General features: G+C 45.4%; 1 protein-coding gene across 13 annotated transcripts in view; it reads right to left on the reverse strand.

The window, feature by feature from the left end:
• Nucleotides 1–27,756, reverse strand: part of LOC128689486 (GAS2-like protein 3) — a 1,113,234-nt gene that overhangs the window by 807,811 nt on the left and 277,667 nt on the right. For 12 of the 13 annotated variants that reach the window (XR_008407186.1, XR_008407185.1, XM_053777835.1 and 9 more), the window contains exon 1: nt 27,345–27,508. The exons of the other annotated variant lie outside the window; for it this stretch is intronic. The gene's annotated coding sequence lies outside the window, so the exon portion shown is untranslated. Of the gene's footprint in view, nt 1–27,344; nt 27,509–27,756 lie in introns of those variants that run through there. 13 annotated transcript variants of the gene reach the window in all.

Below are 27,756 nucleotides of genomic sequence, written 5' to 3' on the forward strand. Positions count from 1 at the left end.
ATTGTGTAGTGTTGTGATGTATATTGTGTAGTGATGTATATTGTGTAGTGTTGTGATGTATATTGTGTAGTGTTGTGATGTATGTGTAGTGATGTATATTGTCTAGTGTTGTGATGTATATTGTGTAGTGTTGTGATGTATATTGTGTAGTGTTGTGATGTATATTGTGTAGTGTTGTGATGTATATTGTGTAGTGTTGTGATGTATATTGTGTAGTGTTGTGATGTATATTGTGTAGTGTTGTGATGTATATTGTGTTGTGATGTATATTGTGTAGTGTTGTGATGTATATTGTGTAGTGATGTATATTGTGTAGTGTTGTGATGTATATTGTGTTGTGATGTATATTGTGTAGTGTTGTGATGTATATTGTGTAGTGTTGTGATGTATATTGTGTTGTGATGTATATTGTGTAGTGTTGTGATGTATATTGTGTAGTGATGTATATTGTGTAGTGTTGTGATGTATATTGTGTAGTGATGTATATTGTGTAGTGTTGTGATGTATATTGTGTAGTGATGTATATTGTGTAGTGTTGTGATGTATATTGTGTATTGTTTGATGTATATTGTGTAGTGTTATGTATATTGTGTAGTGTTGTAATGTATATTGTGTTGTGATGTATATTGTGTAGTGTTGTGATGTATATTGTGTTGTGATGTATATTGTGTAGTGTTGTGATGTATATTGTGTAGTGTTGTGATGTATATTGTGTAGTGTTGTGATGTATAATGTGTAGCATTGTGATGTATATCATTATTGTTGAAAGGTTGCGCCTGCACGGTAGGCTCTTCAGTCAAATACACCGGCAGCAGGTGTATTAGCGAAGTAAAGATTTGTAGTGTTGTGATGTATATTTTGTAGTTGTATGTTGTATTGTAGTACGGTCACAGAGAATGCAAAGGCGTTCCTTGTGGCCGTATTTGCTTGGATCACCATCAGTCAGTGAATATACCTTGTGTTGCCCGTGTGTCTCACTCGTCAGTCAGTGAATATACCTTGTGTTGCCCGTGTGTCTCACTCGTCAGTCAGTGAATATACCTTGTGTTGCCCGTGTGTCCCACTCGTCAGTCAGTGAATATACCTTGTGTTGCCCGTGTGTCCCACTCGTCAGTCAGTGAATATACCTTGTGTTGCCCGTGTGTCTCACTCGTCAGTCAGTGAATATACCTTGTGTTGCCCGTGTGTCCCACTCGTCAGTCAGTGAATATACCTTGTGTTGCCCGTGTGTCCCACTCGTCAGTCAGTGAATATACCTTGTGTTGCCCGTGTGTCTCACTCGTCAGTCAGTGAATATACCTTGTGTTGCCCGTGTGTCCCACTCGTCAGTCAGTGAATATACCTTGTGTTGCCCGTGTGTCTCACTCGTCAGTCAGTGAATATACCTTGTGTTGCCCGTGTGTCCCACTCGTCAGTCAGTGAATATACCTTGTGTTGCCCGTGTGTCTCACTCGTCAGTCAGTGAATATACCTTGTGTTGCCCGTGTGTCTCACTCGTCAGTCAGTGAATATACCTTGTGTTGCCCGTGTGTCTCACTCGTCAGTCAGTGAATATACCTTGTGTTGCCCGTGTGTCTCACTCGTCAGTCAGTGAATATACCTTGTGTTGCCCGTGTGTCCCACTCGTCAGTCAGTGAATATACCTTGTGTTGCCCGTGTGTCCCACTCGTCAGTCAGTGAATATACCTTGTGTTGCCCGTGTGTCCCACTCGTCAGTCAGTGAATATACCTTGTGTTGCCCGTGTGTCCCACTCGTCAGTCAGTGAATATACCTTGTGTTACCCGTGTGTCTCACTCGTCAGTCAGTGAATATACCTTGTGTTGCCCGTGTGTCTCACTCGTCAGTCAGTGAATATACCTTGTGTTGCCCGTGTGTCTCACTCGTCAGTCAGTGAATATACCTTGTGTTGCCCGTGTGTCTCACTCGTCAGTCAGTGAATATACCTTGTGTTGCCCGTGTGTCTCACTCGTCAGTCAGTGAATATACCTTGTGTTGCCCGTGTGTCTCACTCGTCAGTCAGTGAATATACCTTGTGTTGCCCGTGTGTCTCACTCGTCAGTCAGTGAATATACCTTGTGTTGCCCGTGTGTCTCACTCGTCAGTCAGTGAATATACCTTGTGTTGCCCGTGTGTCTCACTCGTCAGTCAGTGAATATACCTTGTGTTGCCCGTGTGTCTCACTCGTCAGTCAGTGAATATACCTTGTGTTGCCCGTGTGTCTCACTCGTCAGTCAGTGAATATACCTTGTGTTGCCCGTGTGTCCCACTCGTCAGTCAGTGAATATACCTTGTGTTGCCCGTGTGTCCCACTCGTCAGTCAGTGAATATACCTTGTGTTGCCCGTGTGTCCCACTCGTCAGTCAGTGAATATACCTTGTGTTGCCCGTGTGTCTCACTCGTCAGTCAGTGAATATACCTTGTGTTGCCCGTGTGTCCCACTCGTCAGTCAGTGAATATACCTTGTGTTGCCCGTGTGTCCCACTCGTCAGTCAGTGAATATACCTTGTGTTGCCCGTGTGTTTCACTCGTCAGTCAGTGAATATACCTTGTGTTGCCCGTGTGTCTCACTCGTCAGTCAGTGAATATACCTTGTGTTGCCCGTGTGTCCCACTCGTCAGTCAGTGAATATACCTTGTGTTGCCCGTGTGTCTCACTCGTCAGTCAGTGAATATACCTTGTGTTGCCCGTGTGTCCCACTCGTCAGTCAGTGAATATACCTTGTGTTGCCCGTGTGTCTCACTCGTCAGTCAGTGAATATACCTTGTGTTGCCCGTGTGTCTCACTCGTCAGTCAGTGAATATACCTTGTGTTGCCCGTGTGTCTCACTCGTCAGTCAGTGAATATACCTTGTGTTGCCCGTATGTCTCACTCGTCAGTCAGTGAATATACCTTGTGTTGCCCGTGTGTCCCACTCGTCAGTCAGTGAATATACCTTGTGTTGCCCGTGTGTCCCTCTCGTCAGTCAGTGAATATACCTTGTGTTGCCCGTGTGTCTCACTCGTCAGTCAGTGAATATACATTGTGTTGCCCGTGTCTCACTCGTCAGTCAGTGAATATACCTTGTGTTGCCCGTATGTCTCACTCGTCAGTCAGTTAATATACCTTGTGTTGCCCGTGTGTCTCACTCGTCAGTCAGTGAATATACCTTGTGTTGCCCGTGTGTCTCACTCGTCAGTCAGTGAATATACCTTGTGTTGCCCGTGTGTCTCACTCGTCAGTCAGTGAATATACCTTGTGTTGCCCGTGTGTCTCACTCGTCAGTCAGTGAATATACCTTGTGTTACCCGTGTGTCTCACTCGTCAGTCAGTGAATATACCTTGTGTTGCCCGTGTGTCTCACTCGTCAGTCAGTGAATGTACGTTGTGTTGCCCGTGTGTCTCACTCGTCAGTCAGTGAATATACCTTGTGTTGCCCGTGTGTCTCACTCGTCAGTCAGTGAATATACCTTGTGTTGCCCGTGTGTCACTCGTCAGTCAGTGAATATACCTTGTGTTGCCCGTGTGTCTCACTCGTCAGTCAGTGAATATACCTTGTGTTGCCCGTGTGTCTCACTCGTCAGTCAGTGAATATACCTTGTGTTGCCCGTGTCTCACTCGTCAGTCAGTGAATATACCTTGTGTTGCCCGTGTGTCTCACTCGTCAGTCAGTGAATATACCTTGTGTTGCCCGTGTCTCACTCGTCAGTCAGTGAATATACCTTGTGTTGCCCGTGTGTCTCACTCGTCAGTCAGTGAATATAACTTGTGTTGCCCGTGTGTCCCACTCGTCAGTCAGTGAATATACCTTGTGTTGCCCGTGTGTCCCACTCGTCAGTCAGTGAATATACCTTGTGTTGCCCGTGTGTCCCACTCGTCAGTCAGTGAATATACCTTGTGTTGCCCGTGTGTCTCACTCGTCAGTCAGTGAATATACCTTGTGTTGCCCGTGTGTCCCACTCGTCAGTCAGTGAATATACCTTGTGTTGCCCGTGTGTCTCACTCGTCAGTCAGTTAATATACCTTGTGTTGCCCGTGTGTCCCACTCGTCAGTCAGTGAATATACCTTGTGTTGCCCGTGTGTCCCACTCGTCAGTCAGTGAATATACCTTGTGTTGCCCGTGTGTCTCACTCGTCAGAAAGTGAATATACCTTGTGTTGCCCGTGTGTCTCACTCGTCAGTCAGTGAATATACCTTGTGTTGCCCGTGTGTCCCACTCGTCAGAAAGTGAATATACCTTGTGTTGCCCGTGTGTCTCACTCGTCAGTCAGTGAATATACCTTGTGTTGCCCGTGTGTCTCACTCGTCAGTCAGTTAATATACCTTGTGTTGCCCGTGTGTCCCACTCGTCAGTCAGTGAATATACCTTGTGTTGCCCGTGTGTCCCACTCGTCAGTCAGTGAATATACCTTGTGTTGCCCGTGTGTCTCACTCGTCAGAAAGTGAATATACCTTGTGTTGCCCGTGTGTCTCACTCGTCAGTCAGTGAATATACCTTGTGTTGCCCGTGTGTCCCACTCGTCAGAAAGTGAATATACCTTGTGTTGCCCGTGTGTCTCACTCGTCAGTCAGTGAATATACCTTGTGTTGCCCGTGTGTCTCACTCGTCAGTCAGTGAATATACCTTGTGTTGCCCGTGTGTCCCACTCGTCAGTCAGTGAATATACCTTGTGTTGCCCGTGTGTCCCACTCGTCAGTCAGTGAATATACCTTGTGTTACCCGTGTGTCTCACTCATCAGTCAGTGAATATACCTTGTGTTGCCCGTGTGTCTCACTCGTCAGTCAGTGAATATACCTTGTGTTGCCCGTGTGTCTCACTCGTCAGTCAGTGAATATACCTTGTGTTGCCCGTGTGTCCCACTCGTCAGTCAGTGAATATACCTTGTGTTGCCCGTGTGTCTCACTCGTCAGTCAGTGAATGTATCTTGTGTTGCCCGTGTGTCTCACTCGTCAGTCAGTGAATATACCTTGTGTTGCCCGTGTGTCCCACTCGTCAGTCAGTGAATATACCTTGTGTTGCCCGTGTGTCTCACTCGTCAGTCAGTGAATATACCTTGTGTTGTCTGTGTGTCTCACTCGTCAGTCAGTGAATATTCCTTGTGTTGCCCGTGTGTCTCACTCGTCAGTCAGTGAATATACCTTGTGTTGCCCGTGTGTCTCACTCGTCAGTCAGTGAATATACCTTGTGTTGCCTGTGTGTCTCACTCGTCAGTCAGTGAATATACCTTGTGTTACCCGTGTGTCTCACTCGTCAGTCAGTGAATATACCTTGTGTTGCCCGTGTGTCTCACTCGTCAGTCAGTGAATATACCTTGTGTTGCCCGTGTGTCTCACTCGTCAGTCAGTGAATATACCTTGTGTTGCCCGTGTGTCTCACTCGTCAGTCAGTGAATATACCTTGTGTTGCCCGTGTGTCTCACTCGTCAGTCAGTGAATATACCTTCTGTTGCCCGTGTGTCTCACTCGTCAGTCAGTGAATATACCTTGTGTTGCCCGTGTGTCCCACTCGTCAGTCAGTGAATATACCTTGTGTAGACCGTGTGTCTCACTCGTCAGTCAGTGAATATACCTTGTGTTGCCCTTGCGTCTCACTCGTCAGTCAGTGAATATACCTTGTGTTGCCCGTGTCTCTCACTCGTCAGTCAGTGAATATACCTTGTGTTGCCCGTGTGTCTCACTCGTCAGTCAGTGAATATACCTTGTGTTGCCCGTGTGTCTCACTCGTCAGTCAGTGAATATACCTTGTGTTGCCCGTGTGTCTCACTCGTCAGTCAGTGAATATACCTTGTGTTGCCCGTGTGTCTCACTCGTCAGTCAGTGAATATACCTTGTGTTGCCCGTGTGTCCCACTCGTCAGTCAGTGAATATACCTTGTGTTGCCCGTGTGTCTCACTCGTCAGTCAGTGAATATACCTTGTGTTGCCCGTGTGTCTCACTCGTCAGTCAGTGAATATACCTTGTGTTGCCCGTGTGTCTCACTCGTCAGTCAGTGAATATACCTTGTGTTGCCCGTGTGTCCCACTCGTCAGTCAGTGAATATACCTTGTGTTGCCCGTGTGTCCCACTCGTCAGTCAGTGAATATACCTTGTGTTGCCCGTGTGTCTCACTCGTCAGTCAGTGAATATACCTTGTGTTGCCCGTGTGTCTCACTCGTCAGTCAGTGAATATACCTTGTGTTGCCCGTGTGTCTCACTCGTCAGTCAGTGAATATACCTTGTGTTGCCCGTGTGTCTCACTCGTCAGTCAGTGAATATACCTTGTGTTGCCCGTGTGTCTCACTCGTCAGTCAGTGAATATACCTTGTGTTGCCCGTGTGTCTCACTCGTCAGTCAGTGAATATACCTTGTGTTGCCCGTGTGTCCCACTCGTCAGTCAGTGAATATACCTTGTGTTGCCCGTGTGTCTCACTCGTCAGTCAGTGAATATACCTTGTGTTGCCCGTGTGTCTCACTCGTCAGTCAGTGAATATACCTTGTGTTGCCCGTGTGTCTCACTCGTCAGTCAGTGAATATACCTTGTGTTGCCCGTGTGTCTCACTCGTCAGTCAGTGAATATACCTTGTGTTGCCCGTGTGTCTCACTCGTCAGTCAGTGAATATACCTTGTGTTGCCCGTGTGTCTCACTCGTCAGTCAGTGAATATACCTTGTGTTGCCCGTGTGTCTCACTCGTCAGTCAGTGAATATACCTTGTGTTGCCCGTGTGTCTCACTCGTCAGTCAGTGAATATACCTTGTGTTGCCCGTGTGTCTCACTCCTCAGTCAGTGAATATACCTTGTGTTGCCCGTGTGTCCCACTCGTCAGTCAGTGAATATACCTTGTGTTGCCCGTGTGTCTCACTCGTCAGTCAGTGAATATACCTTGTGTTGCCCGTGTGTCTCACTCGTCAGTCAGCAAAGACTTTGCATAGAATGTGAAGCCACGAGAATTATAAACCACAGGAATTAAAAACCACAGAATTAAAACTACAGGAATAAAAAAAAGCACGAATTAAAGACCACAGGAGTAAATTTGTTGATCACTCGCCTACCGAGGCCTAAGAGAAACTGGCCTAAGTGGGGATTTTGAAATTACCGCAAGGAACTTCATTATAAAATAAAAGACGAATAATAACTTTTGGGGAGACTGCACAGCTCTGTGTGCCCCTGGTGGTTTAGAGCTTAATTTTGATTATAATAAACAGTGGACAGACTACAGGAGAACTTGAAAATGTATCTCAAAAATTATTGATATGGTCGGAAAAAAAGAGGAGATTGAGGTCAGTGTGGAAAGGTAGAAAATAAAAATCTGATTCTGGGGGATAAATATAACTTTGACCCCTATAAAATGAATGTAGAACTTGATCATGATGGAAGGGAGAAGAACTTAGGTTCATGCTAGCAAAGAACTTAAAGTCAAGACAGCAGTGTCTAGATTTCTATAATAAGGCTAATAATAAGGATAGTTTTAGTAAGTATAGTTAGCAGAAGTCTCAAGGATATTCTGCAGCTTTATGCATCACTAATAAGGCTTTATGTAGATTATGTGGCACAGTTCTGGTCTCCATGACAGTGTAAGGGCGTACATGTACTGGAGAATGTGGTACATCACTGGTATGTAATACCGACAAGATGAAGAATTACTCATGTGCAACATTTGGGTACTTTTATCTGTACACGTTTCGCCATCCAATGGCTTCATCAATACAAATTCCAGGACATAATGTGAAGACTGTAGAAGGTTACGAGGTAATGAGTGCCTCAGCCTTGGTGATGGTGAAGATCACTGTACTCTTAAATAACCTCCAAGAATGATGGACTGATTACCTCTTTCGTGTATAGTTCTACAGGATTCCCATTATGTTCTTGTATTGATAAAGCCACTGGAGGGCGAAACATCTACAGATAAGATACCCAGATGATGCGTGTCTCTCATCACACTGGAGAACATACAGGGAAGGATGGCAGAGTTAATCCTGTGTATAAGACTTTTTTCTGATAAAGACAGTGATCGCTGAATCTGCTGACTCTTGAGAGGTCCAAAATAATGATTCATATAACTGGCATATACATATAAGTATAAATGAATCGGGTAAATCAGGTGCTGAGAATTTCTAACCAGTTGGTTAAATTCTGGTGTAGCAGTAGAGTTGTAGATGAGTGGAATAATTTACCATATTGAGTAACTGACACACCATGGGGAGCTTTAAAGATATGTTGAGCAAGTAAATGAATGAGAAATGTAAGCGTACTGACCCATGCCAGTAGGCCTACTGTCAGTGGTATACAGTACCGACAAGATCGTGAATAAGACATTCTTTAAGACGGAGGGAATGATCATCTTGCAATTGCCTCTCTACTTCAGGCACTCCAGTGTAAAAGTCGCCTCTGCATACGAATGTCGAAACCGGTTGTGCAGACGAAACCTTTGAGTAATAGAGCTACTCCAGTACTGCACATTTGATGGGATTTGTTAGGATTTTTAACCCAGGGAGGGTTAGCAGCTCAGGATAACCCAGGGAGGGTTAGCAGCTCAGGATAACCCAGGGAAGGGTTAGCTCAGGATAACCCAAGAAAGAGTTAGCAGTTCAGGATAACCCAGGGAAGAGTTAGCAGCTCAGGATAACCCAGGGAAGGGTTAGCAGCTCAGGATAACCCAGCTCAGATAAAGAGCTCAGGATAACCCAGGAAAGAGCAGCTCAGGATAACCCAGGGAAGAGTTAGCAGCTCAGAATAACCCAGGGAAGAGTTAGGAGCTCAGGATAACCCAGGGAGGGTTTGGAGCTCAGGATAACCCAGGAAAGAGCAGCTCAGGATAACCCAGGGAAGAGTTAGCAGCTCAGGATAACCCAGGGAAGAGTTAGGAGCTCAGGATAACCCAGGAAAGAGTTAGCAGCTCAGAATAACCCAGGGAAGAGTTAGGAGCTCAGGATAACCCAGGGAAGAAGGATAACCCAGGAAAGAGTTAGCAGCTCAGGATAACCCAGGGATAACCCAGGGAAGAGTTAGCAGCTCAGGATAACCCAGGGAAGAGTTAGCAGCTCAGGATAACCCAGGGAAGGGAAGTTAGCAGCTCAGGATAACCCAGGGAAGAGTCAGCAGCTCAGGATAACAACCAGGGAACAGTTAGCAGCTCAGATAACCCAGGGAAGAGTTAGGAGAAAGAGTTAGCAGTTCAGGATAACCCAGGGAAGAGTTAGCAGCTCAGGATAACCCAGGGAGGGTTTGGAGCTCAGGATAACCCAGGAAAGAGCAGCTCAGGATAACCCAGGGAAGAGTTAGCAGCTCAGAATAACCCAGGGAAGAGTTAGGAGCTCAGGATAACCCAGGAAAGAGTTAGCAGCTCAGGATAACCCAGGGAAGAGTTAGCAGCTCAGGATAACCCAGGGAAGAGTTAGCAGCTCAGGATAACCCAGGGAAGGGTTAGCAGCTCAGGATAACCCAAGAAAGAGTTAGCAGTTCAGGATAACCCAGGAAAGAGCAGCTCAGGATAACCCAGGGAAGAGTTAGCAGCTCAGAATAACCCAGGGAAGAGTTAGGAGCTCAGGATAACCCAGGGAAGGGTTAGCAGCTCAGGATAACCCAAGAAAGAGTTAGCAGTTCAGGATAACCCAGGGAAGAGTTAGCAGCTCAGGATAACCCAGGGAGGGTTTGGAGCTCAGGATAACCCAGGAAAGAGTTAGCAGCTCAGGATAACCCAGGGAAGAGTTAGCAGCTCAGGATAACCCAGGGAAGAGTTAGCAGCTCAGAATAACCCAGGGAAGAGTTAGCAGCTCAGGATAACCCAGGAAAGAGTTAGCAGCTCAGGATAACCCAGGGAAGAGTTAGCAGCTCAGGATAACCCAGGGAAGAGTTAGCAGCTCAGGATAACCCAGGGAAGAGTTAGCAGCTCAGGATAACCCAGGGAACAGTTAGCAGCTCAGAATAACCCAGGGAAGAGTTAGCAGCTCAGGATAACCCAGGAAAGAGTTAGCAGCTCAGGATAACCCAGGGAAGAGTTAGCAGCTCAGGATAACCCAGGGAAGGGTTAGCAGCTCAGGATAACCCAGGGAAGGGTTAGCAGCTCAGGATAACCCAGGGAAGGGTTAGCAGCTCAGGATAACCCAGGGAACAGTTAGCAGCTCAGGATAACCCAGGGAGGGTTTGGAGCTCAGGATAACCCAGGAAAGAGCAGCTCAGGATAACCCAGGGAAGGGTTAGCAGCTCAGGATAACCCAGGGAACAGTTAGCAGCTCAGGATAACCCAGGGAAGAGTTAGCAGCTCAGGATAACCCAGGGAACAGTTAGCAGCTCAGAATAACCCAGGGAACAGTTAGCAGCTCAGGATAACCCAGGGAAGGGTTAGCAGCTCAGGATAACCCAGGGAACAGTTAGCAGCTCAGGATAACCCAGGGAACAGTTAGCAGCTCAGGATAACCCAGGGAACAGTTAGCAGCTCAGGATAACCCAGGGAAGGGTTAGCAGCTCAGGATAACCCAGGGAACAGTTAGCAGCTCAGGATAACCCAGAGAAAGAGTTATCAGCTCAGGATAACCCAGGGAACAGTTAGCAGCTCAGGATAACCCAGGGAACAGTTAGCAGCTCAGGATAACCCAGGGAACAGTTAGCAGCTCAGGATAACCCAGGGAACAGTTAGCAGCTCAGGATAACCCAGGGAACAGTTAGCAGCTCAGGATAACCCAGGGAACAGTTAGCAGCTCAGGATAACCCAGGGAACAGTTAGCAGCTCAGGATAACCCAGGGAACAGTTAGCAGCTCAGGATAACCCAGGGAACAGTTAGCAGCTCAGGATAACCCAGGGAAGGGTTAGCTCAGGATAACCCAGGGAACAGTTAGCAGCTCAGGATAACCCAGGGAACAGTTAGCAGCTCAGGATAACCCAGGGAACAGTTAGCAGCTCAGGATAACCCAGGGAACAGTTAGCAGCTCAGGATAACCCAGGGAACAGTTAGCAGCTCAGGATAACCCAGGGAACAGTTAGCAGCTCAGGATAACCCAGGGAACAGTTAGCAGCTCAGGATAACCCAGGGAACAGTTAGCAGCTCAGGATAACCCAGGGAACAGTTAGCAGCTCAGGATAACCCAGGGAACAGTTAGCAGCTCAGGATAACCCAGGGAACAGTTAGCAGCTCAGGATAACCCAGGGAACAGTTAGCAGCTCAGGATAACCCAGGGAACAGTTAGCAGCTCAGGATAACCCAGGGAACAGTTAGCAGCTCAGGATAACCCAGGGAACAGTTAGCAGCTCAGGATAACCCAGGGAACAGTTAGCAGCTCAGGATAACCCAGGGAACAGTTAGCAGCTCAGGATAACCCAGGGAACAGTTAGCAGCTCAGGATAACCCAGGGAACAGTTAGCAGCTCAGGATAACCCAGGGAACAGTTAGCAGCTCAGGATAACCCAGGGAACAGTTAGCAGCTCAGGATAACCCAGGGAACAGTTTAACCCAGGGAACAGTTAGCAGCTCCCAGGGCAGTTAGCAGCTCAGGATAACCCAGGGAACAGTTAGCAGCTCAGGATAACCCAGGGAACAGTTAGCAGCTCAGGATAACCCAGGGAACAGTTAGCAGCTCAGGATAACCCAGGGAACAGTTAGCAGCTCAGGATAACCCAGGGAACAGTAGCAGCTCAGCAGCTCAGGATAACCCAGGGAACAGTTAGGAGCTCAGGATAACCCAGGGAACAGTTAGCAGCTCAGGATAACCCAGGGAACAGTTAGCAGCTCAGGATAACCCCCAGTTAGCAGCTCAGGATAACCCAGGGAACAGTTAGCAGCTCCGGATAACCCAGGGAACAGTTAGCAGCTCAGAATAACCCAGGGAACAGTTAGCAGCTCAGGATAACCCAGGGAACAGTTAGCAGCTCAGGATAACCCAGGGAACAGTTAGCAGCTCAGGATAACCCAGGGATAACAGTTAGCAGCTCAGGATAACCCAGGGAACAGTTAGCAGCTCAGGATAACCCAGGGAACAGTTAGCAGCTCAGGATAACCCAGGGAACAGTTAGCAGCTCAGGATAACCCAGGGAACAGTTAGCAGCTCAGGATCAGCGAACAGTTAGCAGCTCAGGATAACCCAGGGAACAGTTAGCAGCTCAGGATAACCCAGGGAACAGTTAGCAGCTCAGGATAACCCAGGGAACAGTTAGCAGCTCAGGATAACCCAGGGAACAGTTAGCAGCTCAGGATAACCCAGGGAACAGTTAGCAGCTCAGCAGCTAGCAGCTCAGGATAACCCAGGGAACAGTTAGCAGCTCAGGATAACCCAGGGAACAGTTAGCAGCTCAGGATAACCCAGGGAACAGTTAGCAGCTCAGGATAACCCAGGGAACAGTTAGCAGCTCAGGATAACCCAGGGAACAGTTAGCAGCTCAGGATAACCCAGGGAACAGTTAGCAGCTCAGGATAACCCAGGGAACAGTTAGCAGCTCAGGATAACCCAGGGAACAGTTAGCAGCTCAGGATAACCCAGGGAACAGTTAGCAGCTCAGGATAACCCAGGGAACAGTTAGCAGCTCAGGATAACCCAGGGAACAGTTAGCAGCTCAGGATAACCCAGGGAACAGTTAGGATAACCCAGGGAACAGTTAGCAGCTCAGGATAACCCAGGGAACAGTTAGCAGCTCAGGATAACCCAGGGAACAGTTAGCAGCTCAGGATAACCCAGGGACCAGTTAGCAGCTCAGGATAACCCAGGGAACAGTTAGCAGCTCAGGATAACCCAGGGAACAGTTAGCAGCTCAGGATAACCCAGGGAACAGTTAGCAGCTCAGGATAACCCAGGGAAGAGTTAGCAGCTCAGGATAACGACAACAGGTGGAAAGAAACACGTCCAATGTTTCTACTCTGGCTGGGAATCGAACCCAGGCCCTCACCGTGTGAAGCGAGAGCGTTAACCACCAGGCCACCAGAAGAGGAGTATACCAGTATGAGGAGTATACTGTGCCAGCCGAGCCAATCAGAAGTGCTGATGTATATAAAACTATATCAAGCAAGAATAACCCTAAATGGATGAACATTACACGAAAATATGACATGGCAGTGAAGAAAGAAATTTAGAGGTGAATCAGAAGAGACAGTCAAATTATTAGCCAATATTTTCAATGTAACCGAGATGTTAGAAAAAAAATAAGGAAAACCCTACAAGAACATTAAATTAAAATTGTAAATGAATCAAAGACCAACTGAAAGGGTTTCATATATATAGGAATAAGATCTGAGGAAAAAAAGGTAGCGCACTTGGCTGTAACTCTGACAAGGTTACTGTTAGTGGCAGCAAGATGTACCATTTTCAACACCTCTCTCTCGTCTTTACACAAGACGATACAAACGCAATCTCAGAAGTCAGTAATTATATAGAGGAAGAGAAATTATTTAAGATCAAAGTCACTAGTGACAGGATCCTCAGACAATGTGATGGAATGATATCAAACAAGTCACTGTTATTAAGGAGTTATTAAGGAATTTAAGGAGGAATTTAGCAGACTATTAGCTAGTCCCTGCAACAGGTCACTGGAGACAGGTATCATACAGGAAAGGTGAAAATGGCAACTGTTCTGCCCATTTACGTAGCGGGAGATAATAGGTGCTTAGCATCGTATCACAGACCAATAAAAAATAATCGTAACCTCAATTGTGGGAAAGTTGACGGATTCAGTAACTGCTGATGTAATATAAAGTAACAGTGAGAGATATAATTTGAACACCTCTCATCATGGTTGTACAAAGGACGATCTTACCTTGAAGATTTACTAACATTAAGGTATATAAGGTTATACCTGGAGAGAGTTCCGGGGGTCAACGCCCCCGCGGCCCGGTCTGACCAGGCCTCCTATTATAGACCAGGATAAAGAATACAGAGTTATGTATGATGACTGCAGTACCACCATCCTTACCAACTTATCAGTTACCTCCCTTCATTATAAGGGAAATTATCCTCAAATCTCTGGCTGTCTTCAAGAAGGAACACAAGTTCACAAAGTCAATTCCTAATCAGCCAGGCTGTGATGCATAAGACAGTGTGCAGCCAGCATGAACAGCCTGGTCGATCAGGCCAGTAACTTGGAGGTCTAGTCTAACACAGGGTCACGAAGGCAGTAATTTCTCACGAGACTAATACATGAGGAGTCTGGTGGGTGGAGGCGGCGTCTCACAGGCAACATAGGTTGCATAAAATCTGGAGAAACCATAATATGGAACCTATTACAAGTGGCCAGTTACTGCAGTCAGTACTGTTATTAACAGTCTACATCTGTGAGATACATCAGGGAAGAAATACATCTGTGAGATACATCAGGGAAGAAATATATCTGTGAGATACATCAGGGAAGAAATACATCTGTGAGATACATCAGGGAAGAAATACATCTGTGAGATACATCAGGGAAGAAATACATCAGTGAGATACATCAGGGAAGAAATACATCTGTGAGATACATCAGGGAAGAAATACATCAGTGAGATACATCAGGGAAGAAATACATCTGTGAGATACATCAGGGAAGAAATATATCTGTGAGATACATCAGGGAAGAAATATATCTGTGAGATACATCAGGGAAGAAATATATCTGTGAGATACATCAGGGAAGAAATACATCTGTGAGATACATCAGGGAAGAAGTACATCTGTGAGATACATCAGGGAAGAAATACATCTGTGAGATACATCAGGGAAGAAATACATCTGTGAGATACATCAGGGAAGAAATACATCAGTGAGATACATCAGGGAAGAAATATATCTGTGAGATACATCAGGGAAGAAATATATCTGTGAGATACATCAGGGAAGAAATATATCTGTGAGATACATCAGGGAAGAAATACATCTGTGAGATACATCAGGGAAGAAATACATCTGTGAGATACATCAGGGAAGAAATACATCTGTGAGATACATCAGGGAAGAAATACATCAGGGAAGAAATACATCTGTTAGATACATCAGGGAAGAAATACATCAGTGAGATACATCAGGGAAGAAATACATCTGTGAGATACATCAGGGAAGAAATACATCTGTGAGATACATCAGGGAAGAAATACATCAGTGAGATACATCAGGGAAGAAATACATCAGTGAGATACATCAGGGAAGAAATACATCAGTGAGATACATCAGGGAAGAAATACATCAGTGAGATACATCAGGGAAGAAATACATCAGTGAGATACATCAGGGAAGAAATACATCAGTGAGATACATCAGGGAAGAAATACATCAGTGAGATACATCAGGGAAGAAATACATCAGTGAGATACATCAGGGAAGAAATACATCAGTGAGATACATCAGGGAAGAAATACATCTGTGAGATACATCAGGGAAGAAATACATCAGTGAGATACATCAGGGAAGAAATACATCTGTTAGATACATCAGGGAAGAAATACATCAGTGAGATACATCAGGGAAGAAATACATCTGTGAGATACATCAGGGAAGAAATACATCTGTGAGATACATCAGGGAAGAAATACATCAGTGAGATACATCAGGGAAGAAATACATCAGTGAGATACATCAGGGAAGAAATACATCAGTGAGATACATCAGGGAAGAAATACATCAGTGAGATACATCAGGGAAGAAATACATCAGTGAGATACATCAGGGAAGAAATACATCAGTGAGATACATCAGGGAAGAAATACATCAGTGAGATACATCAGGGAAGAAATACATCTGTGAGATACATCAGGGAAGAAATATATCTGTGAGATACATCAGGGAAGAAATACATCTGTGAGATACATCAGGGAAGAAATACATCTGTGAGATACATCAGGGAAGAAATACATCAGTGAGATACATCAGGGAAGAAATACATCTGTGAGATACATCAGGGAAGAAATATATCTGTGAGATACATCAGGGAAGAAATATATCTGTGAGATACATCAGGGAAGAAATATATCTGTGAGATACATCAGGGAAGAAATACATCTGTGAGATACATCAGGGAAGAAGTACATCTGTGAGATACATCAGGGAAGAAATACATCTGTGAGATACATCAGGGAAGAAATACATCTGTGAGATACATCAGGGAAGAAATACATCAGTGAGATACATCAGGGAAGAAATATATCTGTGAGATACATCAGGGAAGAAATATATCTGTGAGATACATCAGGGAAGAAATATATCTGTGAGATACATCAGGGAAGAAATACATCTGTGAGATACATCAGGGAAGAAATACATCTGTGAGATACATCAGGGAAGAAATACATCTGTGAGATACATCAGGGAAGAAATACATCAGGGAAGAAATACATCTGTGAATACATCTGTTAGATACATCAGGGAAGAAATACATCAGTGAGATACATCAGGGAAGAAATACATCTGTGAGATACATCAGGGAAGAAATACATCTGTGAGATACATCAGGGAAGAAATACATCAGTGAGATACATCAGGGAAGAAATACATCAGTGAGATACATCAGGGAAGAAATACATCAGTGAGATACATCAGGGAAGAAATACATCAGTGAGATACATCAGGGAAGAAATACATCAGTGAGATACATCAGGGAAGAAATACATCAGTGAGATACATCAGGGAAGAAATACATCAGTGAGATACATCAGGGAAGAAATACATCAGTGAGATACATCAGGGAAGAAATACATCAGTGAGATACATCAGGGAAGAAATACATCAGTGAGATACATCAGGGAAGAAATACATCAGTGAGATACATCAGGGAAGAAATACATCAGTGAGATACATCAGGGAAGAAACAGTAATATCAGTAACTAAATTAGGTTGTCATATAATTTCCCAGGAGTCAGTACAGTGCTACAAGAGTAACTACAGAGCTACAAGAGTAACTACAGTGCTACAAGAGTAACTACAGTGCTACAAGAGTAACTACAGTGCTACAAGAGTAACTACAGAGCTACAAGAGTAACTACAGAGCTACAAGAGTAACTACAGTGCTACAAGAGTAACTACAGTGCTACAAGAGTAACTACAGAGCTACAAGAGTAACTACAGTGCTACAAGAGACACTACAGTGCTACAAGAGTAACTACAGAGCTACAAGAGTAACTACAGTGCTACAAGAGTAACTACAGTGCTACAAGAGTAACTACAGTGCTACAAGAGTAACTACAGTGCTACAAGAGTAACTACAGAGCTACAAGAGTAACTACAGAGCTACAAGAGTCACTACAGTGCTACAAGAGTAACTACAGTGCTACAAGAGTAACTACAGAGCTACAAGAGTAACTACAGTGCTACAAGAGTAACTACAGTGCTACAAGAGTAACTACAGTGCTACAAGAGTAACTACAGTGCTACAAGAGTAACTACAGTGCTACAAGAGTAACTACAGAGCTACAAGAGTAACTACAGAGCTACAAGAGTAACTACAGAGCTACAAGAGTAACTACAGAGCTACAAGAGTCACTACAGTGCTACAAGAGTCACTACAGTGCTACAAGAGTAACTACAGTGCTACAAGAGTAACTACAGTGCTACAAGAGTAACTACAGAGCTACAAGAGTAACTACAGAGCTACAAGAGTAACTACAGTGCTACAAGAGTAACTACAGTGCTACAAGAGTAACTACAGTGCTACAAGAGTAACTACAGAGCTACAAGAGTAACTACAGAGCTACAAGAGTCACTACAGTGCTACAAGAGTCACTACAGTGCTACAAGAGTAACTACAGTGCTACAAGAGTAACTACAGTGCTACAAGAGTAACTACAGTGCTACAAGAGTAACTACAGAGCTACAAAAGTAACTACAGAGCTACAAGAGTCACTACAGTGCTACAAGAGTAACTACAGTGCTACAAGAGTAAGTACAGTGCTACAAGAGTAACTACAGTGCTACAAGAGTAACTACAGAGCTACAAGAGTAACTACAGAGCTACAAGAGTAACTACAGTGCTACAAGAGTAACTACAGAGCTACAAGAGTAACTACAGAGCTACAAGAGTAACTACAGAGCTACAAGAGTAACTACAGTGCTACAAGAGTCACTACAGTGCTACAAGAGTCACTACAGTGCTACAAGAGTAACTACAGTGCTACAAGAGTCACTACAGTGCTACAAGAGTAACTACAGTGCTACAAGAGTAACTACAGTGCTACAAGAGTAACTACAGAGCTACAAGAGTAACTACAGAGCTACAAGAGTAACTACAGAGCTACAAGAGTCACTACAGTGCTACAAGAGTAACTACAGTGCTACAAGAGTAACTACAGTGCTACAAGAGTAACTACAGTGCTACAAGAGTAACTACAGAGCTACAAGAGTAACTACAGAGCTACAAGAGTAACTACAGAGCTACAAGAGTAACTACAGAGCTACAAGAGTAACTACAGAGCTACAAGAGTAACTACAGAGCTACAAGAGTAACTACAGAGCTACAAGAGTAACTACAGTGCTACAAGAGTAACTACAGTGCTACAAGAGTAACTACAGAGCTACAATAGTAACTGCAGTGCTACAAGAGTAACTACAGTGCTACAAGAGTAACTACAGTGCTACAAGAGTAACTACAGTGCTACAAGAGTCCCTACAGTGCTACAAGAGTCACTACAGTGCTACAAGAGTAACTACAGAGCTACAAGAGTAACTACAGTGCTACAAGAGTCACTACAGAGCTACAATAGTAACTGCAGTGCTACAAGAGTAACTACAGTGCTACAAGAGTAACTACAGTGCTACTAAGTGCTACAAGAGTAACTACAGTGCTACAAGAGTCCAAGAGTAACTACAGTGCTACAAGAGTCACTACAGTGCTACAAGAGTAACTACAGAGCTACAAGAGTAACTACAGTGCTACAAGAGAGCTACAAGAGTAACTACAGTGCTACAAGAGTAACTACAGTGCTACAAGAGTAACTAAGTGCTACAGTAACTACAGTGCTACAAGAGTCACTACAGTGCTAGACTAAGTAACTACAGAGCTACAAGAGCTACAGAGCTACAAGAGTAAGTGCTACAAGAGAGCTACAAGAGTAACTACAGAGCTACAAGAGTAACTACAGAGCTACAAGAGTAACTACAGAGCTACAAGAGTAACTACAGTGCTACAAGAGTAACTACAGTGCTACAAGAGTAACTACAGTGCTACAAGAGTCACTACAGAGCTACAAGAGTAACTACAGTGCTACAAGAGTAACTACAGTGCTACAAGAGTCACTACAGAGCTACAAGAGTAACTACAGTGCTACAAGAGTAACTACAGTGCTACAAGAGTAACTACAGTGCTACAAGAGTAACTACAGAGCTACAAGAGTAACTACAGTGCTACAAGAGTAACTACAGTGCTACAAGAGTAACTACAGAGCTACAAGAGTCACTACAGTGCTACAAGAGTAACTACAGAGCTACAAGAGTAACTACAGAGCTACAAGAGTAACTACAGTGCTACAAGAGTCACTACAGTGCTACAAGAGTAACTACAGAGCTACAAGAGTAACTACAGTACTACAAGAGTCACTACAGAGCTACAAGAGTAACTACAGTGCTACAAGAGTAACTACAGTGCTACAAGAGTAACTACAGTGCTACAAGAGTAACTACAGTGCTACAAGAGTCACTACAGTACTACAAGACTAACTACAGAGCTACAAGAGTAAGTACAGTGCTACAAGAGTAACTACAGAGCTACAAGAGTAACTACAGTGCTACAAGCGTCACTACAGTGCTTCAAGAGTCACTACACAGCTACAAGAGTCACTACACAGCTACAAGTCACTACACAGCTACAAGAGTCACTACACAGCTACAAGAGTCACTACACAGCTACAAGAGTCACTACACAGCTTCAAGAGTCACTACACAGCTACAAGAGTCACTACACAGCTACAAGAGTCACTACACAGCTACAAGAGTCACTACACAGCTACAAGAGTCACTACACAGCTACAAGAGTCACTACACAGCTACAAGAGTCACTACACAGCTACAAGTCACTACACAGCTACAAGAGTCACTACACAGCTACAAGAGTCACTACACAGCTACAAGTCACTACACAGCTTCAAGAGTCACTACACAGCTACAAGAGTCACTACACAGCTACAAGAGTCACTACACAGCTACAAGAGTCACTACACAGCTACAAGAGTCACTACACAGCTACAAGTCACTACACAGCTTCAAGAGTCACTACACAGCTACAAGAGTCACTACACAGCTACAAGAGTCACTACACAGCTACAAGTCACTACACAGCTTCAAGAGTCACTACACAGCTACAAGAGTCACTACACAGCTACAAGAGTCACTACACAGCTACAAGAGTCACTACACAGCTTCAAGAGTCACTACACAGCTACAAGAGTCACTACACAGCTTCAAGTCACTACACAGCTACAAGAGTCACTACACAGCTACAAGTCACTACACAGCTACAAGAGTCACTACACAGCTACAAGTCACTACACAGCTACAAGAGTCACTACACAGCTACAAGAGTCACTACACAGCTACAAGAGTCACTACACAGCTACAAGAGTCACTACACAGCTTCAAGAGTCACTACACAGCTTCAAGAGTCACTACACAGCTACAAGAGTCACTACACAGCTACAAGTCACTACACAGCTACAAGAGTCACTACACACAAGAGTCACTACACAGCTACAAGAGTCACTACACAGCTACAAGAGTCACTACACAGCTACAAGAGTCACTACACAGCTACAAGAGTCACTACTACAGTCACTACACAGCTCAAGAGTCACTACACTGCTACAAGAGTCACTACACAGCTACAAGAGTCACTACACAGCTACAAGAGTCACTACACAGCTTCAAGAGTCACTACACAGCTACAAGAGTCACTACACAGCTACAAGTCACTACACAGCTACAAGTCACTACACAGCTACAAGTCACTACACAGCTACAAGAGTCACTACACAGCTACAAGAGTCACTACACAGCTAAAAGAGTCACTACACAGCTACAAGAGTCACTACACAGCTACAAGAGTCACTACACAGCTACAAGAGTCACTTCACAGCTACAAGAGTCACTACACAGCTACAAGAGTCACTACACAGCTACTAGAGTCACTACACAGCTACTAGAGTCACTACACAGCTACAAGAGTCACTACACAGCTACAAGAGTCACTACACAGCTACAAGAGTCACTACACAGTCACTACACAGCTACAAGAGTCACTACACAGCTACAAGAGTCACTACACAGCTACAAGAGTCACTACACAGCTACAAGAGTCACTACACAGCTACAAGGGTCACTACACAGCTACAAGAGTCACTACACAGCTACAAGAGTCACTACACAGCTACAAGAGTCACTACACAGCTTCAAGAGTCACTACACAGCTACAAGAGTCACTACACAGCTACAAGTCACTACACAGCTACAAGTCACTACACAGCTACAAGTCACTACACAGCTACAAGAGTCACTACACCTAAAAGAGTCACTACACAGCTAAAAGAGTCACTACACAGCTACAAGAGTCACTACACAGCTACAAGAGTCACTACACAGCTACAAGAGTCACTACACAGCTACAAGAGTCACTACACAGCTACAAGAGTCACTACACAGCTACTAGAGTCACTACACAGCTACTAGAGTCACTACACAGCTACTAGAGTCACTACACAGCTACTAGAGTCACTACACAGCTACAAGAGTCACTACACAGCTACAAGAGTCACTACACAGCTACAAGAGTCACTACACAGCTACAAGAGTCACTACACAGCTACAAGAGTCACTACACAGCTACAAGAGTCACTACACAGCTAAAAGAGTCACTACACAGGTACAAGAGTCACTACACAGCTACAAGTCACTACACAGCTACAAGTCACTACACAGCTACAAGAGTCACTACACAGCTACAAGAGTCACTACACAGCTAAAAGAGTCACTACACAGCTACAAGAGTCACTACACAGCTACAAGAGTCACTACACAGCTACAAGAGTCACTACACAGCTACTAGAGTCACTACACAGCTACTAGAGTCACTACACAGCTACTAGAGTCACTACACAGCTACTAGAGTCACTACACAGCTACAAGAATCACTACACAGCTACAAGAGTCACTACACAGCTACAAGAGTCACTACACAGCTACAAGAGTCACTACACAGCTACAAGAGTCACTACACAGCTACAAGAGTCACTACACAGCTTCAAGAGTCACTACACAGCTTCAAGAGTCACTACACAGCTACAAGAGTCACTACACAGCTACAAGAGTCACTACACAGCTACAAGAGTCACTACACAGCTACAAGAGTCACTACACAGCTACAAGAGTCACTACACAGCTACAAGAGTCACTACACAGCTACAAGAGTCACTACACAGCTACAAGAGTCACTACACAGCTACAAGAGTCACTACACAGCTTCAAGAGTCACTACACAGCTACAAGAGTCACTACACAGCAAGAGTCACTACACAGCTAAAAGAGTCACTACACAGCTAAAAGAGTCACTACACAGCTACAAGAGTCACTACACAGCTACAAGAGTCACTACACAGTAGTTCAATACAGACAAATGTCAAGTTTTGATCTTAGGTCAAGTAAACATCTGTGACACTTATTTTTTTTTTTTTTTGTTATCACACTGGCGGACTCCCACCAAGGCAGGGTGGCCCGAAAAAGAAAAACTTTCACCATCATTCACTCCATCACTGTCTTGCCAGAAGGGTGCTCTACACTACAGTTTTTAAACTGCAACATTAACACCCCTCCTTCAGAGTGCAGGCACTGTACTTCCCATCTCCAGGACTCAAGTCCGGCCTGCCGGTTTCCCTGAATCCCTTCATAAATGTTACTTTGCTCACACTCCAACAGCACGTCAAGTATTAAAAACTTATAAGCTAAATAATCTTTGTGCAAAATAAATGCGACAAAGAGTTGGGAGTCCTGGTTAGCAGAATTTTAAAGCCAAGACAACAGTATACCTGGAGTTTACCTGGAGGGAGTTCCGGGGATCAGCGCCCCCACGGCCCGGTCTGTGACTACGCCTCATGGTGGACCATGGCCTGATCAACCAGGCTGTTACTGCTGGTCGCACGCAACCCGACGTACGAACCACAGCCCGGTTGATCAGGTACTGGCTTTAGGTACCTGCCCAGTGCCTTCTTGAAGACAGCCAGAGGTCTATTTGTAATCCCCCTTATGTATGCTGGGAGGCAATTCAACAGTCTTGGGCCCCTGACACTTATTGTGTCGTCTCTTATCGTGCTAGTTTCACCCCTGCTTTTCTTTGGGGTTATGTTGCATCGTCTGCCGAGTCTTTTGCTTTCATAGGGAGTGATTTTCGTGTGCAAGTTTGGTACTAGTCCCTCTAGGATTTTCCAAGTGTATATAATCATGTATCTCTCTCGCCTGCGTTCTAGGGAGTACAGGTTCAGGAACTTCAAACGTTCCCAGTAATTGAGGTGTTTTATCGCAGTTATACGCGCTTTGAAGGTTCTCTGTACATTTTCTAGGTCAGCAATTTCACCTGCCTTGAAAGGTGCTGTTAGTGTGCAGCAATATTCCAGCCTAGATAGAACAAGCGACCTGAAGAGTGCCATCATGGCCTTGGCATCCCTAGTTTTGAAGGTTCTCATTATCCATCCTGTCATTTTTCTCGTAGATGCGATTGATACAATGTTATGATCCTTGAAGGTGAGATCCTCTGACATGATCACTCCCAGGTCTTTGACATTAGTGCATCAATTTTCTCAATAACGCTAATAAAATTCTTTGATTCATATCTAGAAATATAAATAATAGAAGTTCAAAGTTTATACTTGAACTTCATGTATCTTTGGTACAGCCTCATTCTGATCATGCGCCTAAGTTTTAGCCCCATGTTACAGAACAGATATAAATGCTCTGGGGGAGGTACAGAGGAGGATGACGAAGTTGGTCCCATGTATTAGAAACCTTTCCTATGATGGTACGTTGTAAGCACGGAACTTACACACTGAATAGACGCAGAATTAGGGAAGCCATGACTGGAATTTACAAGTAGGAAATTGAGACACTTATGCAGCATATGAAAATCTTTATTCAGGAAACGTTTCTCCACGCAGTGGCTTCATCAGTCCAATACAAAGAGGAAGGCGTAAGGAGAGGAGGAGTATGAGGTAATCAGTCCCTCGGCCTGGAGTCGATGTGTTCAGTCCATCAATCTTGTAGAATGTACAACATAGGGCCGTAGACGTGGCTTATATACGGCCCTGTGCTGTACATTCTACAAGATTGATGGACTGAACACATCGACTCCAGGGTGAGGGACTGATTACCTCATACTCCTCCTCTCCTTACGCCTTCGTCTTTGTATTGGACTGATGAAGCCACTGTGTGGCGAAACGTTTCCTGAATAAAGACTCTCATATGCTGCATAAGTGTCTCAACGTTCAACTTGTCGGTTTTTCAAACCATTCATTACAAGTAGGAAAACAGAATTAAATGTACGGGACGTAAACAACGTGTGGAAATATCTAGTCAAGACAGGACTCGCAACACTGAATTCAGATTAGATAATTTTATATTTAGATTACATATGGGAAAGCCCTGGTTTGGTAGTGGAGTTGTAGAAAGATGGTACAAAGTCCCGAGTAGCGTCACTGAGGCCAGAACTTTATTTAGCTTTGAAGTTTGCTTAGGTACATGAGTGGCTCTGAGAGGGGTGAGTTAGACTACCCTAGCATGGGCCGATAGGCCTACAGAAATATTCATTCATTCTTATGTCCTTATATATGCCAGTTGCACGATAGAGAGAGTGGTTGAGTGTTAGTAGGACCTGACTAACATAGGTCAGTAGGCCTGCGTCAGTACTCTTCTGCTCTTGTGTTGGGGATCTGTGTGTGTACAGGACCACACCCAGTGAGTATAGGACCACACCCAGTGTGTATATGGGAATAGGAACCACACCCTCTGTGTGTAGGGACCACACCCTGTGTGTATGGAACATACCCTGTGTGTGTAGGGACCACACCTTGTGTGTGTATGGACCACACCCTGTGCGCAGGGACCACACCCTGTGTGTGTGTAGGGATCACACCCTGTGTGTGTGCAGGGACCACACCCTGTGTGTGCAGGGACCACACCCTGTGTGTATGTAGGGATCACACCCTGTGTGTGCAGGGACCACACCCTGTGTGTGTAGGGACCACACCCTGTGTGTGTAGGGATCACACCCTGTGTGTGTGTAGGGATCACACCCTGTGTGTGTGTAGGGATCACACCCTGTGTGTGTGTAGGGATCACACCCTGTGTGTGTAGGAAACACACCCTGTGTGTATGGAACACACCGTGTGTGTATGAATCACACCCTGTGTGTGCAGGGACCACACCCTGTGTGTGTGTAGGAATCACACCCTGTGTGTGTAGGGACCACACCCTGTGTGTGTAGGGATCACACCCTGTGTGTAGGGATCACACCCTGTGTGTGTATGGATCACACCCTGTGTGTGCAGGGACCACACCCTGTGTGTGTAGGGACCACACCCTGTGTGTGTGTAGGGATCACACCCTGTGTGTGTATGGATCACGCCCTGTGTGTGCAGGGACCACACCCTGTGTGTGTGTAGGGACCACACCCTGTGTGTGTGTAGGGAACACACCCTGTGTGTGTGTAGGGAACACACCCTGTGTGTGTAGGGACCACACCTTGTGTGTGTAGGGACCACACCCTGTGTGTGTGTAGGGATCACACCCTGTGTGTGCAGGGACCACACCCTGTGTGTGCAGGGACCACACTCTGTGTGTGTAGGGATCACACCCTGTGTGTGTGTAGGGATCACACCCTGTGTGTGTGTAGGGATCACACCCTGTGTGTGTAGGGAGCACACCCTGTGTGTATGGAACACACCGTGTGTGTATGGATCACACCCTGTGTCCCTGTGTGTGTATGGATCACACCCTGTGTGTGCAGGGACCACACCCTGTGTGTGTAGGGACCACACCCTGTGTGTGTAGGGATCACACCCTGTGTGTGTATGGATCACGCCCTGTGTGTGCAGGGACCACACCCTGTGTGTGTGTAGGGACCACACTCTGTGTGTGTAGGGACCACACCCTGTGTGTGTGTAGGGAACACACCCTGTGTGTGTATGGATCACACCCTGTGTGTGCAGGGACCACACCCTGTGTGTGTGTAGGGACCACACCTGTGTGTGTAGGGACCACACCCTGTGTGTGTGTATGGAACACATCCTGTGTGTATGGAACACACCCTGTGTGTGTAGGAACCACACCCTGTGTGTGCAGGGACCACACCCTGTGTGCGTAGGGACCACACCCTGTGTGTAGGGACCACACCCTGTGTGTAGGGACCACACCCTGTGTGTGTAGGGACCACACCCTGTGTGTGTAGGGAACACACCCTGTGTGTAGGGACCACACCCTGTGTGTAGGGACCACACCCTGTGTGTAGGGACCACACCCTGTGTGTGTAGGGACCACACCCTGTGTGTGTAGGGACCACACCCTGTGTGTATGGACCACACCCTGTGTGCGTAGGGACCACACCCTGTGTGTGTAGGGACCACACCCTGTGTGTAGGGACCACACCCTGTGTGTAGGGACCACACCCTATGTGTGTAGGGACCACACCCTGTGTGTGTAGGGACCACACCTTGTGTGTAGGGACCACACCCTGTATGTGTAGGGACCACACCCTGTGTGTGTAGGGACCACACCCTGTGTGTGTAGGGACCACACCCTGTGTGTGTAGGGACTACACCCTGTGTGTAGGGACCACACCCTGTACATATAGGACTCGTGCCTTGTATAAGAACCACATATTATATTATATAACTTCGTTATCAACAACATTCAACATCCTACGTACTTACGCACACATTTTCACATATTATTTACTGTATCCTACTAATTTCAGCTGTTTTGAAGTCAACAATAACATTATTGCGTATAAAGGCAAGTAACCTTCATTCGTAACTTCAAATACGTGTCTGAGCAGAGTCTAGGTCGTCCACAACATGATCAAACACCGCTGGTGCTCGACATTGCATATCTAAGTCGATTCTAGATTGAAAAAAAGGATCAGTATGGTTTATTGAAAGGGATCAGTGCGTTCCTAAGCCTGTCATGTGGTAATGACCTTCAGGGACTTGGCATTATGATTTTTAAGTCACTTCTGGAATGGGGAAGAGGTTTGGAAACCCATAAGCTGATACGAAGAGAGATTAAGGCAGAATGGAAACCTTTATTGAGATCTCGTTTTAATATTGTTCTGTTTTTTTCGGGCCCTTTTCTCAAGCGTTGTTTTCAGGTTTAAGAACTGCAAGATCTTGGTCTCTGAGGTAAAATGTTTCTCAGTAAAGATTACTATTCTGTCAGTGTCGACTATTACTATAGGGAAGACAACGTGATAGTGGATACTGACTATTGAGAAGTGACTGTCTGGTAGTAGGCGTGAGTTAGGCCTCCTGGGGTAGGCCTCTGTGTTAGCAGGTCCAAAAGGGTACGTGGTTTTCACAAGTGTCAGCCGCCACCACCAGCACCACTACAACCACCATCACTCACCACTGTCACCAATACACTAAAGCTCGGCTCTGCCACCCCACGCGGTCCAAGGTGGCGCTACCCCTATCCCCAACCCCCTCCCAAGCACCACCATCCCCCCGCCCATACACTTCCATCTCCCTCCTCCAGACCCCATCGATCACTACACATCCCCTCTCCCCTACGTATCCGCTTTCCTCCACCTCCCTCCTCTGTTACCCCTCGCGTTGATGAGTTCTTCATCAACACTGTTGATGTCATGCAGCTTGAAGAAAAGACACAAGTCGTAGAAT

Source organism: Cherax quadricarinatus, chromosome 18, assembly GCF_038502225.1.
Source record: "Cherax quadricarinatus isolate ZL_2023a chromosome 18, ASM3850222v1, whole genome shotgun sequence".
Classification (NCBI taxonomy): domain Eukaryota; kingdom Metazoa; phylum Arthropoda; class Malacostraca; order Decapoda; family Parastacidae; genus Cherax; species Cherax quadricarinatus.